Source organism: Takifugu rubripes, chromosome 15 (assembly GCF_901000725.2).
Source record: "Takifugu rubripes chromosome 15, fTakRub1.2, whole genome shotgun sequence".
Classification (NCBI taxonomy): domain Eukaryota; kingdom Metazoa; phylum Chordata; class Actinopteri; order Tetraodontiformes; family Tetraodontidae; genus Takifugu; species Takifugu rubripes.
The window spans coordinates 13,471,621-13,486,221 of record NC_042299.1 but is presented as its reverse complement, the minus strand read 5'-3'; the positions used below and the strand labels follow the sequence as shown (position 1 = coordinate 13,486,221).

Below are 14,601 nucleotides of genomic sequence, written 5' to 3'. Positions count from 1 at the left end.
AACAAAATGGATCAAACTGACGAGCTTTCCTGTCAATAAAGTCCCGCATGTAGGATTTGGCGACCTCAAGTGGTGGTAACGGGTTGGTTCGTATTTTATTTGGCTTTGTCCATTCTGGTCTACTGTAGAAAACATAGTGGAGCAGCATCCTGATGAAGGCCCTGCATCTGTAAATGGCTTCTGTCCAAACAGGTTGCTGGGAAAAGCAAGCTTACGTATGTTATTTTGGACTTCTGTGAACCGATGATGTAACATTAGGCCTTTGATAACAGCATCTCATAACTGACAACAATTACCTGAGCAGAATAAAAATACCCTGCATGAATATTATGTGACAGCTTCTGTGAAAAGGGCTGTGTTGAAAGTTGAAAGAATTTTATATATATATACTGTATATATAAAAAAAAAAATCACCTCCTGTCCCTGTTTTATGTGCGTTAGTCTGACCAGGTTCATAACACACTCTCTCTGACACACACACACACACACACACACACACACACACACACACACACACACACAAATGTTTTCAACTGCCTGCAGGTAAAAGACACGGAACGAGCAGAAAACATTTGCCTTTCTTTGAATCTCCGGCTCTGCTTTTAGACGACAGACGGAGTCTTTCTGAGGTAACCCTGTCAGATAAAATAAACACATTCGCCCTTTTTTCTGACAGATGAGAATTGCATCAAAATGTCTCCATAGATTCGTTTTGAAGCTGTTAGCAGCTTATGGACAGTGTGTGTGTGTGTGTGTGTGTGTGTGTGTGTGTGTGTGTTTTCATACAACACTCGAGCCCTTGTTCTGGTAACATCAGACGACTGAAATGGAGTTGAGGTTTTCACTCCTGTTTCTCTTTTGTGTGCTGCATTCTCGTGATAATCATGTACATGTGAGGAATCCGGTTTCTCGTTCACGCTCGCTGTTTCCAGTTACTTTGTTACTACAGCGCAAACGTGTGTGAACCTTTTCTACTTTTAGAAGCGTCTCCTCACCTTCAGGCATTGAGGGGGGACATGTGAGGGTTCCTGGTGTGTTCTATAAGGTCACCTACACACACACACGTACCCTGAATCCCCACTGCCTTCTTTACAATACATCCCGCCTGAATCACGTTAACCCATAAAACATGTCTGACATATTAATCAGGTCTGCATGTGGGGGTAACTGTACTATTGCTCTGCTGCTTGGGGGGAGGCCTCTCATTGGGCCATCTTACGCATTCTAGCGGCCAATAAGAGATGACTGAATCTCTCCTCTCCTAGCAACAAGACTCCTTTTCTCTGGTCCTGCGATCAGCAAACTGACACCCTCACTTTCACATCGTGCAGAAGTTCGATCTGAGTGTGGCAGGCACAAAAAACAACCAAAAAACAAGGGGAGACGAATTCATCATTTTCCACATGACTAAAGAGGCTCAATTTGCTCCCTTTTTATCCGACTCCCTCCGTCTCCCATCTTGGCTGCAGCTCTGTGTCTGAGTGCTTTCAGGCGGCTCCTGTCTTGCCATCTTAAAGGAACAGCCCTGCATATTTTTTTTTTCTAGTCAGGGGCATTGTGGGTAATGGTCTGTACTTGTTGACCTCAGACTGCTGAATAGTGGGGCCTCTCTCAGGAGGGAGAAGAAATACCTTGGCACAAAGCTATCATTTCCCTGAGACACTACCAACCCCACAGCTATGAGCTTCTCTTTCTCTGCAGATGTTACTCTTAAAACTGCTCTTATTTAATGCAAAACAAAACCCCCAGTAATTATCTTATTTTATCATTATTATTTAATTGCCATCCGAAAAGACGCCGTTTGTTGCGCAGCACCTGTTGCCAGTGCTGTAGGCATGCATGTGCACATGGCTATCTGACCTCCGACCCCACATTCCTGCTTGTGCCCCTCACGGCGAGCCGGACATGTTCGCCCCGGCACAGTTGTGGTGTCGCTTGTGCAGTCAGTCCAGGTGTGTGCGACTCTGTTGTTGTTTGTTAAGAATAAAAGACTGTTCGGTGGCAATTGTGGCAACAGTTTGACCTTCCACTTGCTTGAACTCACGTCGAGCAGACCACTATCTCATGCTCATTATAGGTCAATTGGGGTCACATGCAGAAAGCGTGTAAAGCAGATAATTAACTGCCCAGATGACCTCTTGTCCTTGTCGGCATCTTCCGTCAAGTCTCTAAATCGACTAACAGCAGGAACAAAAGCCCCCACAAAGCTCGTTTAGCTGCTTTCAATGAGGACAGACAAGGAAAGAGCGGCCACCCTTTGAAGTGCCTTCCCTCCATCCTGCTCTGGCCCCGCCCCCTGTCCAGTAGATCTGACCGTTACAGTACGAGTGGACCGAACACACAACCACCGTTCAACCTTAGGTGACCCTTGCTCTCCTCAGGCCCACCCTCCTCCAGAGGAATGCTGCTGATGGGAGATTTTAATATACCCCAGCCCTGTGCGCCCTCAAATTTGGCGGTGCAGCGTTAACACAAGCTGACACGTCAGATTAGCCACAGACATCAGGAATGCTGCTGTCTTTTTGTGCCACGTGGACTTAAGCCAAGAGAGCCTTTGGTTGCAAAGGCCACATAGACCTGTGAAAAACAGGTCCACGACAGAAAGATACCGGTCTGTCTTAATGTTAGCGCGACAGGGACGCAGCCACCACGGCTCCGCAAACCCCTCCGACCGCAAGAGATTTACTATCCAAAATTATGGTGACCACATTATTAATCTTTGGACTTTATGAACACGAAAACTGCGAATTGTGAAGGTGATATTAGAGCGCTCGGTCGCACCCCTCTGCTCCTCTCGCTGCTGTGTGAGCTCATCCATATCTGAGGCTTTCTAAGATGTGGCTAACGTCATAATCAGGCTGCTTTGCTAAAGCTACTCAAGTGGAATTTTCTTGGTTTTTACCTCTCGTGAACTAAAGAACAGGCTTTGTGTATATAAGATTCCAAGGACGAAACTTTGCTTTTTGACATATTCAAACATTCCGTGTTGGTTCAACCAACTCTGAAACGGCATCTGTGGGAACATGAACTGTTGTCCTGGTGATGTTTCACAGCTGATCCCCATCAAGATGAGCTCTCTGAGAAAATGCAGGGTGGATTTCTGGGAATGAGTCTGAATCACGATTTGAATTGTGATTCGCGTCCGACTGTCAGGTTAATGGTGGTGCCGGGCTGTGAGCAGAATTGGATTTGTGATCGCCCCGCTGAGCAGCGTTATTGTCATGTTTTGTGATGAAAACTGGAGAATCAAAAGACGGCACTGGCTCTTCACTAATGAGAGTAACGGGCTGATGAAGAGTGGCGTCTGAATAACACAAGACATGGATATCAACGCCTGGTCATATACAAGCAGAAGTGATCCTCATGGCTTTCATCCACCGTATTTGAAGAGCCACAATGCCTATAGTTGCCAACGACCACTTTGTTATCCGTAATAAAAAATATTGTAGGCAACGTCAAAGATATGTGGTTGGAATGTGTTTACGTCTCACTGTGGTTGCAGCAAATATTCAACATTTCTGCCGGATTTTGGGGCCCAAGCTTCTCTGCAGTGTTAGCATTCCTGAAATACGAGTGCATTTTTGCCACAACAGAAACGAAAGTCATCCAAAGCCTGACTAATGTTCAAGGTGAGTATCAGACTCCACCCTGAGGATGCGTACTCACAATCCAGGCTGCAGAATTCCACCGAAAGGGTGCTTCAAAATGTCCAGTTTCAAAATAAATCCCTCTCTTTGATCATATCATGAGTGGCTTTCGTAAATGCAAACACAGCAAGTGAAGCAACAACCTGAATCTGTCTTTAAATCAAGAGGAACATTTAATGGTTGACATCCGTCAGAGTCCACTTCTTTAATGGCGATGGCACTAAAAGGTTGTGTAATGATATTACACAAAGAGTTTGCAACAACACCAATACAGTTCCGAATACGCTGGTTTTCCAACTGAGGGAAAGTGAGTTGGAGGTTAGATTGTAGATCAAAAATGATCTGTTGTAGTAACCGTGGCCTGATTATGAATCACACAGGTCTCAGGATTCTGTTGTCCGGCCACTCTGACATCACAAACATGACATAATCACACCGGAGGTCGTCACCGATCTCCAGATGCAAGAACCTGACCGCCTGGATCAACTTTGTTTAGCCCGAGAGCAGCTGAACGGACTTCACAAAGGCCGACTTTCAACAGCCAGTCCAGCAGCTGCACCCAGACGTTCAATGCAGGGAGGAGACGCGATTTGGGTGAATGCCTTGTGGCCCGAAAGCAAAGCTCCATCTGCTCAGGTCTGGGATTGTTCTACAGAGCCAGACTGGTTTCGGGAAGGTGCCAGTTTGTGATTTAAATGTGCGCGGGGCGGATCACCCATCACCTCCGCTAACTGACCTGTAATCCTAATGATTCCGACCTCATTTCCTTTCAGCAGGAAAGAAGGTCCAGAAGAGAAAAACTGCTGATTAAGAAATGATGTGAGACGGGGAGAGGGCAGACCTCAGTGGGATGGTGGGGTTTGTCTTACAATCATCCGTCATTTATGCCTGGACATGAAAGAAGGTAGAGAGAAAAAAAATCGCACACACAGAGCCCTTGTTTCATTTCTATGGCAACCTGAGGACTATTATCATACCTTGCCATTCATTATCAAACGACTCGTGTTGATGGGGAGTGAGACATTGTGGGACGGAGGAAAGACGGCGTGTTGCATTTTGTCCTCACAGCTGAGCCAAAAAGAGACGGAATGAATGAATCCGAACAAAGCGACACCGATCAGTTTAGTGATAACAGGAGATTCGGTAGTAAATACACATGTGTGATGGACTGAACCAGTACCCGTTAAACAACCTGCAGAACCGGGCTTTGGATATTTTCTCCTTCAATATCAACTGGAGAGATTATCCAGTCAGCAAACATGTGTCTCACCAGATTGCCAGTTGATATAGAAAGGAAATCAAGAAGGAAAAGTAAACCTAAGTAGTAAACAATCACGGAATATTGGTCACCTTGAGCAGGTAAACACTCAAAAGAGCCTGAATTAAAGCCGGGATGGCTGCAGAAGATATTAACGAAGTGAATGAGTCAATGCCTGCTTTGGGTTTGATGTTTGGATTCTAAATTATTCATGTTAATATGATCTTATAATATTAAATATGTATGATTAAGTGAGAAAACTAATGAACAAAAAAACAAAACAGAAACTAGATCTTTGGTTGCTCCACACTGAGGAGAATAACTAAAATTAAATCTAACTGATTCCACAAAGATAACAGATGCTTTCAAAGGCGTGTGCACATCATAGTTTAAATCAGGAGTGTCGAATCTGTACTCCAACCGGGTTTTGTGACCTACCAGGTAGTCAACCCTTTCACCTGGGTTCCCACTTGCCTTTGGCGAAGGTTTGAGGACACAAAAACCCGGCTGGATTGCAGCCCCCGAGGACTGGGTTTGGACACCCCTGGTTTAAATCCATTCTACACTGGGTGGATGATGCAGGTTTCCATTAAACACTGCGATGTCATTATGCTCTCAGCAACAAGACACATCTGCGGAGACTTTCAACATGAATCTCTTGCTTATTAACACCATGATGGGTGATTTTAGTGGTGATCTCATGTTGCCCTGGAAGTCTGTGGAAGGTTTTCCTGCAAACTGAGGTGGTTGGAAAAACACAACCACCTCAGTAATGAAAGTATTCCCAATATTCTGTCACTGAATGTGAAACTAACCACAGCGCCGACCCGATGAACAGCTTTTCATTGTTACATGTGTTTAATGATGTTATAGAGCATGTAATACGCCTCTTGTAAAAGGCAAGAATTGATTCAAGCCTTTTGTAAAATAGCAGTAAATTGCTAATAACCTTAAGTCAAACGTATGTTGTGTCATTCTGCAGGTGCATGTTGGGAGTTTAGCATGTTGCCTGAAAATCTAATTTAGAGCAGCCCTAAATAATTCAGTAGGGCTGAGCGAGTGTGCGCGTATGTGTGTGTAGGTAAATAGTTTTCCGTTCTTGCAGCAGCGCTGTGGTTGCTAACTGAGCGAGCAGAGAGCGGGGTTAGTGTGACAGTGCATTAGCAGCCAGGATCCATTCTCTGCATCCCCAGAGAGACCAAAGCAGGCATATTAACATTCTCCTCAGAAAGACCACAGGATCTGCCTTCAATGCAGTCTGAATCCAAACAAAAGACTCTGTGTGTGCGTGTGTGTGTGTGTGCGTGTGTGTGTGCGTGCGTGTGTGTGTGTGTGTGAGTGACAGCCAGGCTAGAGGGGAGGCATCTGACTGTTAGACATTATTATACAGCATCGATCCATTTTTCTGTCACTGTTTTTGTTCTCAAACTTTAAGCAAAACTAAACTGTGAAATTTGCTCGAGTAATAACTCTGTTTGTGTTTTGTTTTGGGGTTTTTTTTTTACCTCAAAATGTCATCTGCTGGATCGAGCATGCACTGCAGATACACCAATATTAATGTCTGCTTAAACCTCACTTGGCGCCGTTAACCTCCACCTCACCTTGGTATAAATGTTTAAGTCTTCCTCACAGGATTTCTGCACTTTCACTAAATTTGTTGGATCCACAGTTTGAAGGTTGGTGGGGTTCAAGTCTGGACTTTGCAGATTTAATTCCAAAATGGTGTTTTTGGTCTAAATTGTACCTAAAACCTTCAGATTAATGATTTGGATTGATTTGAGCTCACCTCCAAACAGTTATTTAACTAAATCTTTACTTCTTGAACTTCCTCAGTGAAGCGTCTGAGTCTAACAGGTGAATAAAAACAATATTTATTGAACAAGAGCAGAACGTCAGACACAATGAAGGGGAACCACAGCATCTGTTACAACACAGGGGAAAAAATGAACATTTTCAACAACAACTTTTGCACATTTATTATCCTTTAAGAATTTCTAAAAAATCTTTTTCAATTCAGATAATTTCAGAATATATTATTTAAGAGGTGTTTTTGGAAAATAAATGAATAAATAAATAGCACTGCAAATACCAGCGCTGGTGCTGGGCGGCGTCACTGTTATTATCCAGTAGTAACAATTGACTTCCGACGCATAACTCCAACATCTGGTCTTCATAACGGAGGGACTTTACATTCCATGTGCAAACCGCACCGTGTCAGGCAATCTGTGTCTGCTGCGCTGCTGCGAAAATTGTTTGCAGCGCTTTCGTTCTCTTATTTACACAAAGACGACAGAAAAGATCTGAATCTGTAATAACAACATAAAAAGATGGCTTCGTCTTGATTCATGACAAATTCAATTAAATTCTGGCATTAAAAAGGCAAAAAAGCCCTCACTCAATTACACGATCAACCATCTATTATATTAGATCATAAAGTTGTGCTTCTCACCTTTTCTGATGTCAGTTTATTACATAGTAGTGATCAGTTTATTACATAGTAGTGATCAGCTATCACAATGATCAGATGTCTGTTTCAGTGTCGAGTTTAACCTTCAAAAATGGGGGTTTAACCTGGATTAAACGGACCCCTACCTGAGTTTTCTATTGTGTTGGTACTGTTTGAACTTGGAACACACACAAAGATCCAGCTGAAAATACTGTGAGTAAAATTATCTCTCGGGGTCAGAGGTCAGAGGGTCGAGGTCCTGTGTTATTCCCATCGTCATCTTTAACGCTGTCACAGGCTACAATTTATCACAAAAACACAACATTCACAAAAACAGAATCATAAAGAAATCAATGGTGTCAGTATGGTTGCACTCATAGCGACGTCTGCAGTGACGTTTCTACTGTTATCTGTCCCAACCATGAATCGATTCAAGACCGTTTGCTGTCTTCATCCTCTTTGTGAAAGCATCAATACAGGTTCTGCATCAAGAGCCTGAGAGGCCCAAGGACCCCTCAGCTCCTTTGAAGGCCTCCACCTACTCACATCCGTTTGTTGTTCATCAAAGCAGAGACGAGCAAATTCAGGCTGCAAGACGATCGGTTTGCTGTAATAAATGTGTGTGTTGGAGCCTCCTCGGTGTTCCCACAGTGAGAATACATTTTTGAATAATTTATGACACTCTATGTAATGTAATTATGTCCAGAGTGTGAAAATGACATGCTTGGAGTGAAAGTGAGCATGTGTGAGAGCTCACTTTATATACGGAAGTCTATTATGTGCACATCTGGTCAAGCACTGTCTGGTCAATGATGAGAAAGAGGAAGATTTCTTGTTGCAACAGTTTTTCTTTTAAAAACGGCACCATTTCTACAGCACTTACAGTAAAGGCCCCCGCCTGCTTTCTAATATCTCTTAATGAGTGCTGATCTTTTTTAGGCATTACTGATAATGGCCCAAACGTTTTTTATGAAGCTAAAGTGGGATCTGCAACGGCCAAAAGCAGCAGCAGAACCCCAGACGTTTGAAGCTGGGGCCGATTATTTGGTGTGAGTGCAGCAGAGGCGGGCAGACCAGCGGCACAGGCACGAACAAGATGGCGGCGGTCTGCAGCAGACCGTTGTGCGCTCGGCCCAGGCAGAAAAGAGCTAGAACGGCCTCATCTGCACACACCGACAGGGTGCCAAGTATCACAGAGAGCCGGGGCCGGTCGTTTCCACAGGGTGGGTCGGGCAGAGCGGTGCCAGCGCCCACGGGAGCGCCGCGCAACAATGGCCGATGGAATGGCTGCTTCCCAGACAGGGCTGCCGTACTGCAGTGATAAGAGAACAGGAAGGAGGGGTGGGGGCGGCCAACCCAGAGGCAGACACACCTGCTCCTGCCGCCAGAGCTAGACGCCGCAAGATGCGGCGGACAAACAGAGGCCGAGATCTCGGAGAGCGAGACGCGCGTGCGTGAGCGTGTGTGAGGGGAAGAGGCTGGAACTGTCAGACGAAGACACACGATCGGCGACATATGCCGCACACGCACGGAACAGATGTGTTTACTCGTGCACTCACACATGGAGTAAAGGGAAATAACATCTCCAACTTAAACGACGCAGAGCCGCTGAGTGACAGTTTTGGCGGCGCAGAACAATGCCGCCATTTGTTGCAGTCAGAGATTTTGGTCGTTTGTTTTATGAAGATGGAGGGGTCGGGTGGACAGTCTCCGAGCTGCCCCTTTCCCGCCTGACCTCACCGCTTGGCAACATGTCAGGGATAACATCTGGTTTCTTGCTGCCAGTCACAAGTCTGCTTTGTTTTTTCCTTCGTTTAATCATAACGTGCCCAGCTGCGTACAAGATAATGTACAAAATGGTATAGAGGGACAGAAAGTTGTAGCTCATTGTCGGCCATTTTAGAAGTTTGAAGGAAGCAGCAGAAGCCGAGTGGTGGAGCGCAGATGAACGTGGCTGAATGCTTCATCTGCAAAGCAAATCAGGAGTGTATCTGCTCCTGGAGTGCTCGTTTTGTTTCTTTTTCCTTTTTTGCTGCCCCTCCTCTTGGTTTCTGCAGCACAAACTCTGACACCATGACCTACTGGTGCACCAGGGGAAACCCTGCTGAACCGAGATGACATCACTGGAATATATCTCCATTTAACCATAAAAAAAGGAGAAAAAAATCCTCCTAGATACATACATACACAATAATTACACAAAAAGGCAAATGAAAAGTACTTAAAAGGTCAGTGTTGGACCTCCCACAGTTAAAAATAATTCCGTAGACAGGAGGGAATTGTGCCAAAAATGGCAACACATCGATGTGATGTTTCTAAAAATGCTTCAGATTCAAGCTTAAATTAGAACCGCAGCTCGAAGCCGCCTGTCCTTCAGCTACATAACTGGAGCATCCAAACAGATAAAAGAATAAGGACAAAACATCAAAGTGCCACACAGTATAAATCCTGCACACACCCCCACCCCACCCCGAAAGCTCGACACGGGCCTAAGATAGGCTGAAAGTAGGAGGGGGGCACGGTAAAGGTCATGCACTGTCCTGTCGGTGTGCACGCAGGGAGGGTGGGCCGTAAATGAAGCTGCTGCTCTGATGAATTGTGACAGAACAAAGACAAGTTCTGCGGAGAGCCGTCCCCAGACTCAAAAACCTGGACCCGGCACCGTCTCACTCACTCCGCCCTGTGAATAGCGCACAGTCACACATCGCGGTGGACGCGGCTGCAGCTCTTTGTAGCTGCAGCTCCCCAGTCACCAGCGGGGGGTGGCACCCTGCCGGGCACAATTCCGATTGTCCGGCAACTCTCATTCCGCCAGCCATGCGTGGAGTTTCCCCCGTCACCCTGTGATCCTCCACAAACGCACGGGCAAGTGCACAAGGTGCACAGAGAAAGGGGCTGATTTTCATGAGGTCAAACACAAGTGTACCGAGCTTTCCATGTCACGCTCCAAACAGTACTTTGTGTTGCTCTCGAGAGAAGGGAAGAACAGTGCGGAACACCGGCAGATGGAGGAGTGGGGAAGAGAAAGACTTGAATTGGGGGTATTCGTGTTCTGTGGTGCGATACAGAAATGCTGCGCATGAATAAATAGCTACAAATATTGTGGTCTGAACACACAACTTTGTGTGCGCGAGTCCTCCTGTAGCCATCGTGGGGGTCACCCCTCTCCCGATTTACTTGCTGTCTCATTCCGCCTAATCTTGACACCCCTCCAACTTAGTCGCATGTCGTTCGTTCCATACCCACATTCCTGTATTCCTCCTCCCCCCCACCCCAGATGCTGCTGCGCCTGCCTCTGGTTTCAAACCCCTCCACATCCCGACCATCTTCCCCTTTGCTTTGCCGTAAACTGTATTTTAGCTTTGAGGTTGGATTGAATGGACGTGCTCTGCCCTCGTGTCCCAGCTGGAGGGAAAAAAAAAGAGAAAAACCGAAGCCACCCCTTCTGCACTGCGTCCTCCGTCTGTCCGCCATGCTTGATTCCCCCCACCCCCCACCCCCCAGCTTCAGGTTAAAGATGTGTGAGTGCCCCTCGCAGCTCCCAAGAACCCAACCCGTGCACATCACAGCACAACGTCACAAGTTAGGGTCTCAGGGAATGAGAGAGGTACAGATCGCGCTTTTGTCCGGGCTGGCCAGTGCGACGCGGAGCAAATCGCCCGCTGCACATTCGCTATGGCTGAGGACGGGGCAGACAATAGCAGCTTCCTCTCCCTGGCGTTGTGCCGTGCCGTCTCGGTCCAGTGTGATCGTGGAAAATTCGGGTCAAGCCCACCACCCGTGTGCTCAGTCATCCATCAAACACCAGCGACACTGTATATCAGACATAATCATAGCATTCTGCATGATGCAATAAAAGACAAGCATGCAGAATCACACATTAACAGTCTATGAAGCTCATTATGTTAAGAATGCACACATACACACTGTAACTGTAGTGATCGCTGAAGGGCCGTACACACCCGGACACACAGCACTTTATTATCACATGACGTTGATAAGAATGGCTCTGCTCGGGCCTGCCTGCCGCTGCTACAGCTGGAGCACGTTGGAATAATCTTTGACTCCTTCCGTCACAGACAGAAATGCTGCACATACGCAGCACTACCAGTCAAACAAGGACAGCAGAGGCAGAAAGTGCACTGCCAGGGACTCTCTCGTGCAAAAATCCATTCCATTTACTCAAACATCCCCCCCAAACAAACGTAAAAAAAAAAAAAAAAAAAGCCAAAGTGCCATAGCATATATGCTTTCCCCGAGGCGTATTGCAACACCAGGCACGGCAGGCTTGTCCGTCCCCTGAGAACGTTATCTGTCAATCATGCAGCTCTGACTTTACGGAGGAGAGGCTCATTCGCCAGGCGGGCAGAACGAGCCCCGGACGGCTGCGAGATGAAGGAGCGGTATAGGCTGGGAGGGTCGTGAGACGAGATGAAAGGAGGGAGAGACGGAGAGAGCACTCACCCTGCCGACTGAGGTGGCTGCCGCAGTATTCTCTGTGCGTCTACGCCAGTCAGGCTAACGGGAGGACAGCGGAAGGGAGGACGTGGCCGGACCTTACTGAAATAACAGATCTGCAGGGGGGTAAAAAAAGAAAGCTGTAGAGAAAAGTGGAGGTTTTAGTGCAGCTCGATCAGGCTTTGTGCAATGGATTATTCGGACTAGCACACGAGGCTCTTGTAGCAGATTGCCGCTGTCTAGCCGTCTGCTGCTCAGACATGCAAGACTATACCATGTGCAGCCACAGAGAGAGGAGAGCGAGCGAGAGGAGAGAGAGACGGAGGGCAGAGAAAGAGAAGGAGAGGAAGGGCAGGTGGGAGGTTAAAGGGTTGAAACGGGCAAAGGGAAAAAAAGATGCCCACCCAGTGAAATCAGCAACTATGGAAGAAAGAGGCAGGGATTTTACAGAATTGCTTTTCAAAATGACAATTACAAGAACGCAATAAGAAGCGGCGGCGGGGGGGGGGGGGGGGTTAGACACACCAGAAAGAGGAGATCCCTCCACTGCTGTAGGCTTACCAGAACAGAGGAGCAGGAACACAATCAGAGCCAGACACAGGCAGCCGGCAAAAAGCTGAAGAAGAGTCACATCAGGGGAGGTTAGGACACACACACACACACACACACACACACACACACACACACACACACACACACACAGACACACACAGAGACACACACAGAGACACAAATAATCCCTGAGAAAAATAAAGACGACAGACTGCACACGTGTCCACAATAAGGCACCCTTAAATAAAATGGCAGTTATGGATGATGAAAACACACAGACAGTCGGCCAAAATTAGCTAGAGCGGTGAATAATAGGAAAATGTGTGTAACGCCTGTTGCTGCCCGGCCCTCTGTCTCCATGTGACACTAGTATCTAACTTATTGCTCGCGTCTGTCTGTCTGCCTGTCTGCCTGCCTGTCTGTCTGTCTGTCTGCCTCTGCGTTGGCTCCATCCGTGTCCCAGGGTCTCCTCTCTGAGTCCGGCTCTGGCCGGATCACACCTTTCTTTCCGTCGGTGCCTCTCGTCCCCTCCCGCCTCTGCCTCGCATGCTTCACGGATCGCAGGCTCGGCTCCCCGGGGCAGAGAGGCTCGGCTCCCCGGGGCAGAGAGGCTCGGCTCCCCGGGGCAGAGAGACCGTAGCCTGCCACCCGTCCGCCCGTCACACACACAGCACCGACGCTGAGCAGCTAACGGAGAAAATAACGTCTCTTCATCCACCCCCCCACCCCACCACAGCTGAACTCGCGGGGAGTAAATGCCCCCGCTGTACGCGCGCAAGGGCAGATAAGCAAAGGTAGAGAGGAAAGTAAAAGTGAGAAAGGAAACAAAGACATGGAGGACCAGGAAACAGACAGACAGGCAAAGATCTGGAATCACATTTTTATCTTACAGTGTCTCTTTTCAAGCTCCTTTTCATAAAAATAAAAAAATAAAAAAAGAAGAAGAAGAAAGGGGGGGAAATCCTTCGCCGCTCGACAAGTCCGGTATTCTGTTGCTGTCTCTCTCTCCCTCCGTCTGCAAGAGTGACTGAGTATTACAGCGTGAGTTTCAGGGAGAGAAAGGGAGGGACAAGACTGAAAGAGAAAGGGGGGGTGGGGTGGGCTGGAGTGCAGAATAGATGTGGGCAAACTTTACGCAAACTCTGTGAGGCTTTCTGGGGGGGGTTGTGATAGGCATATTAAACCTCCAATCCTCGCCACTTCTCCCAGTTCTCCCACTTACAATAAAATACAGGACAGACCAACACCGGGAGCCAAGCATGAAGGAAACCACCATCACCAGTGGCGCTAATGCTGATGCTAAGCTACAGCCTTCGCAGCCAGGAAGACAAATCAACAGTCAGTGCCTTCAGAAAAAGTCCCCGAGCCACCTACGGATGACATTTACACAAAAATAGAGATGCAGAAGTCGGGCAGATGTTGACACCACCCGAGATGAGTCACGAGTCACGAGTGAACAACAGCCACCAGTTCTTAAAGGCTTTTACGCTCGGAGATCCTCCAGTGTGAAGATGTGGGGAAATGATCCAGGAGAGTAATGAGGTCTGGAGGGCACATCAGAGGACCCACAAGTGCTGCATGAGGATAAGCCAAGCTAATCCAAACATAAAAAGCAGCTCGCTTGTCCTGTGTTGGCGTCAGCGTTTATTACCCCCACATAGTCTCCTCTCCCGATGCTACAGGTAAATCTACATTCGACGGATGTCAGATCACCGCGGTGCGAATCTAAAGTCCATTTCTCAGATAACCGAAGCCCGGCACGACCGATCAAACACGCTTGCGATGGGGAAAACCCTCAGAAGTGTTAAATCAACCGCTTTGCCAAATAAAACTCAAACAGGCAGTTCAGACACACCCACTACAAATATGATGCAGAGACAGAAAACTGTTGGCAGCAGCACGGGCGGTCCTCTCAGCTCGTCTCCGGGGTCTAGCTGAAGTATTCACACCCACAAACAGACGTAGGAGCCAACAAAAGCCAACTGATCAATGATTACATATAATGTATAGGTATCGGCTTAGCCAGGGTTTATCAGAGTACTAGCGCGAGGCGCGTGTTTAATAGCAAGTTTCCTACTTTAGATAGTTTTAAGAGGTTAAATCCCTGTGGTGAAACTGATTTTCATGGTTGAATGGAGATATCAAACGCCTTCAGCCACTGTTGCTGCATGGAATTCACATCCACTTCCAACTTTAAAGGCAACAAAGAGCAGGTTCCCAACCAGGAAAGTGATTACAGC

At 47.2% G+C, this 14,601-nt stretch overlaps 1 non-coding gene across 1 annotated transcript; it reads right to left on the bottom strand.

Annotated features, from left to right (window-relative positions):
• Positions 1 to 10,886: 10,886 nt before the first annotated feature.
• mir125b (microRNA mir-125b) lies at positions 10,887 to 10,956 on the bottom strand. The gene has a single exon (NR_105367.1). It is a non-coding gene; the product is annotated as a microRNA mir-125b (primary transcript).
• Between the last annotated feature and the right edge of the window lie 3,645 nt (positions 10,957 to 14,601).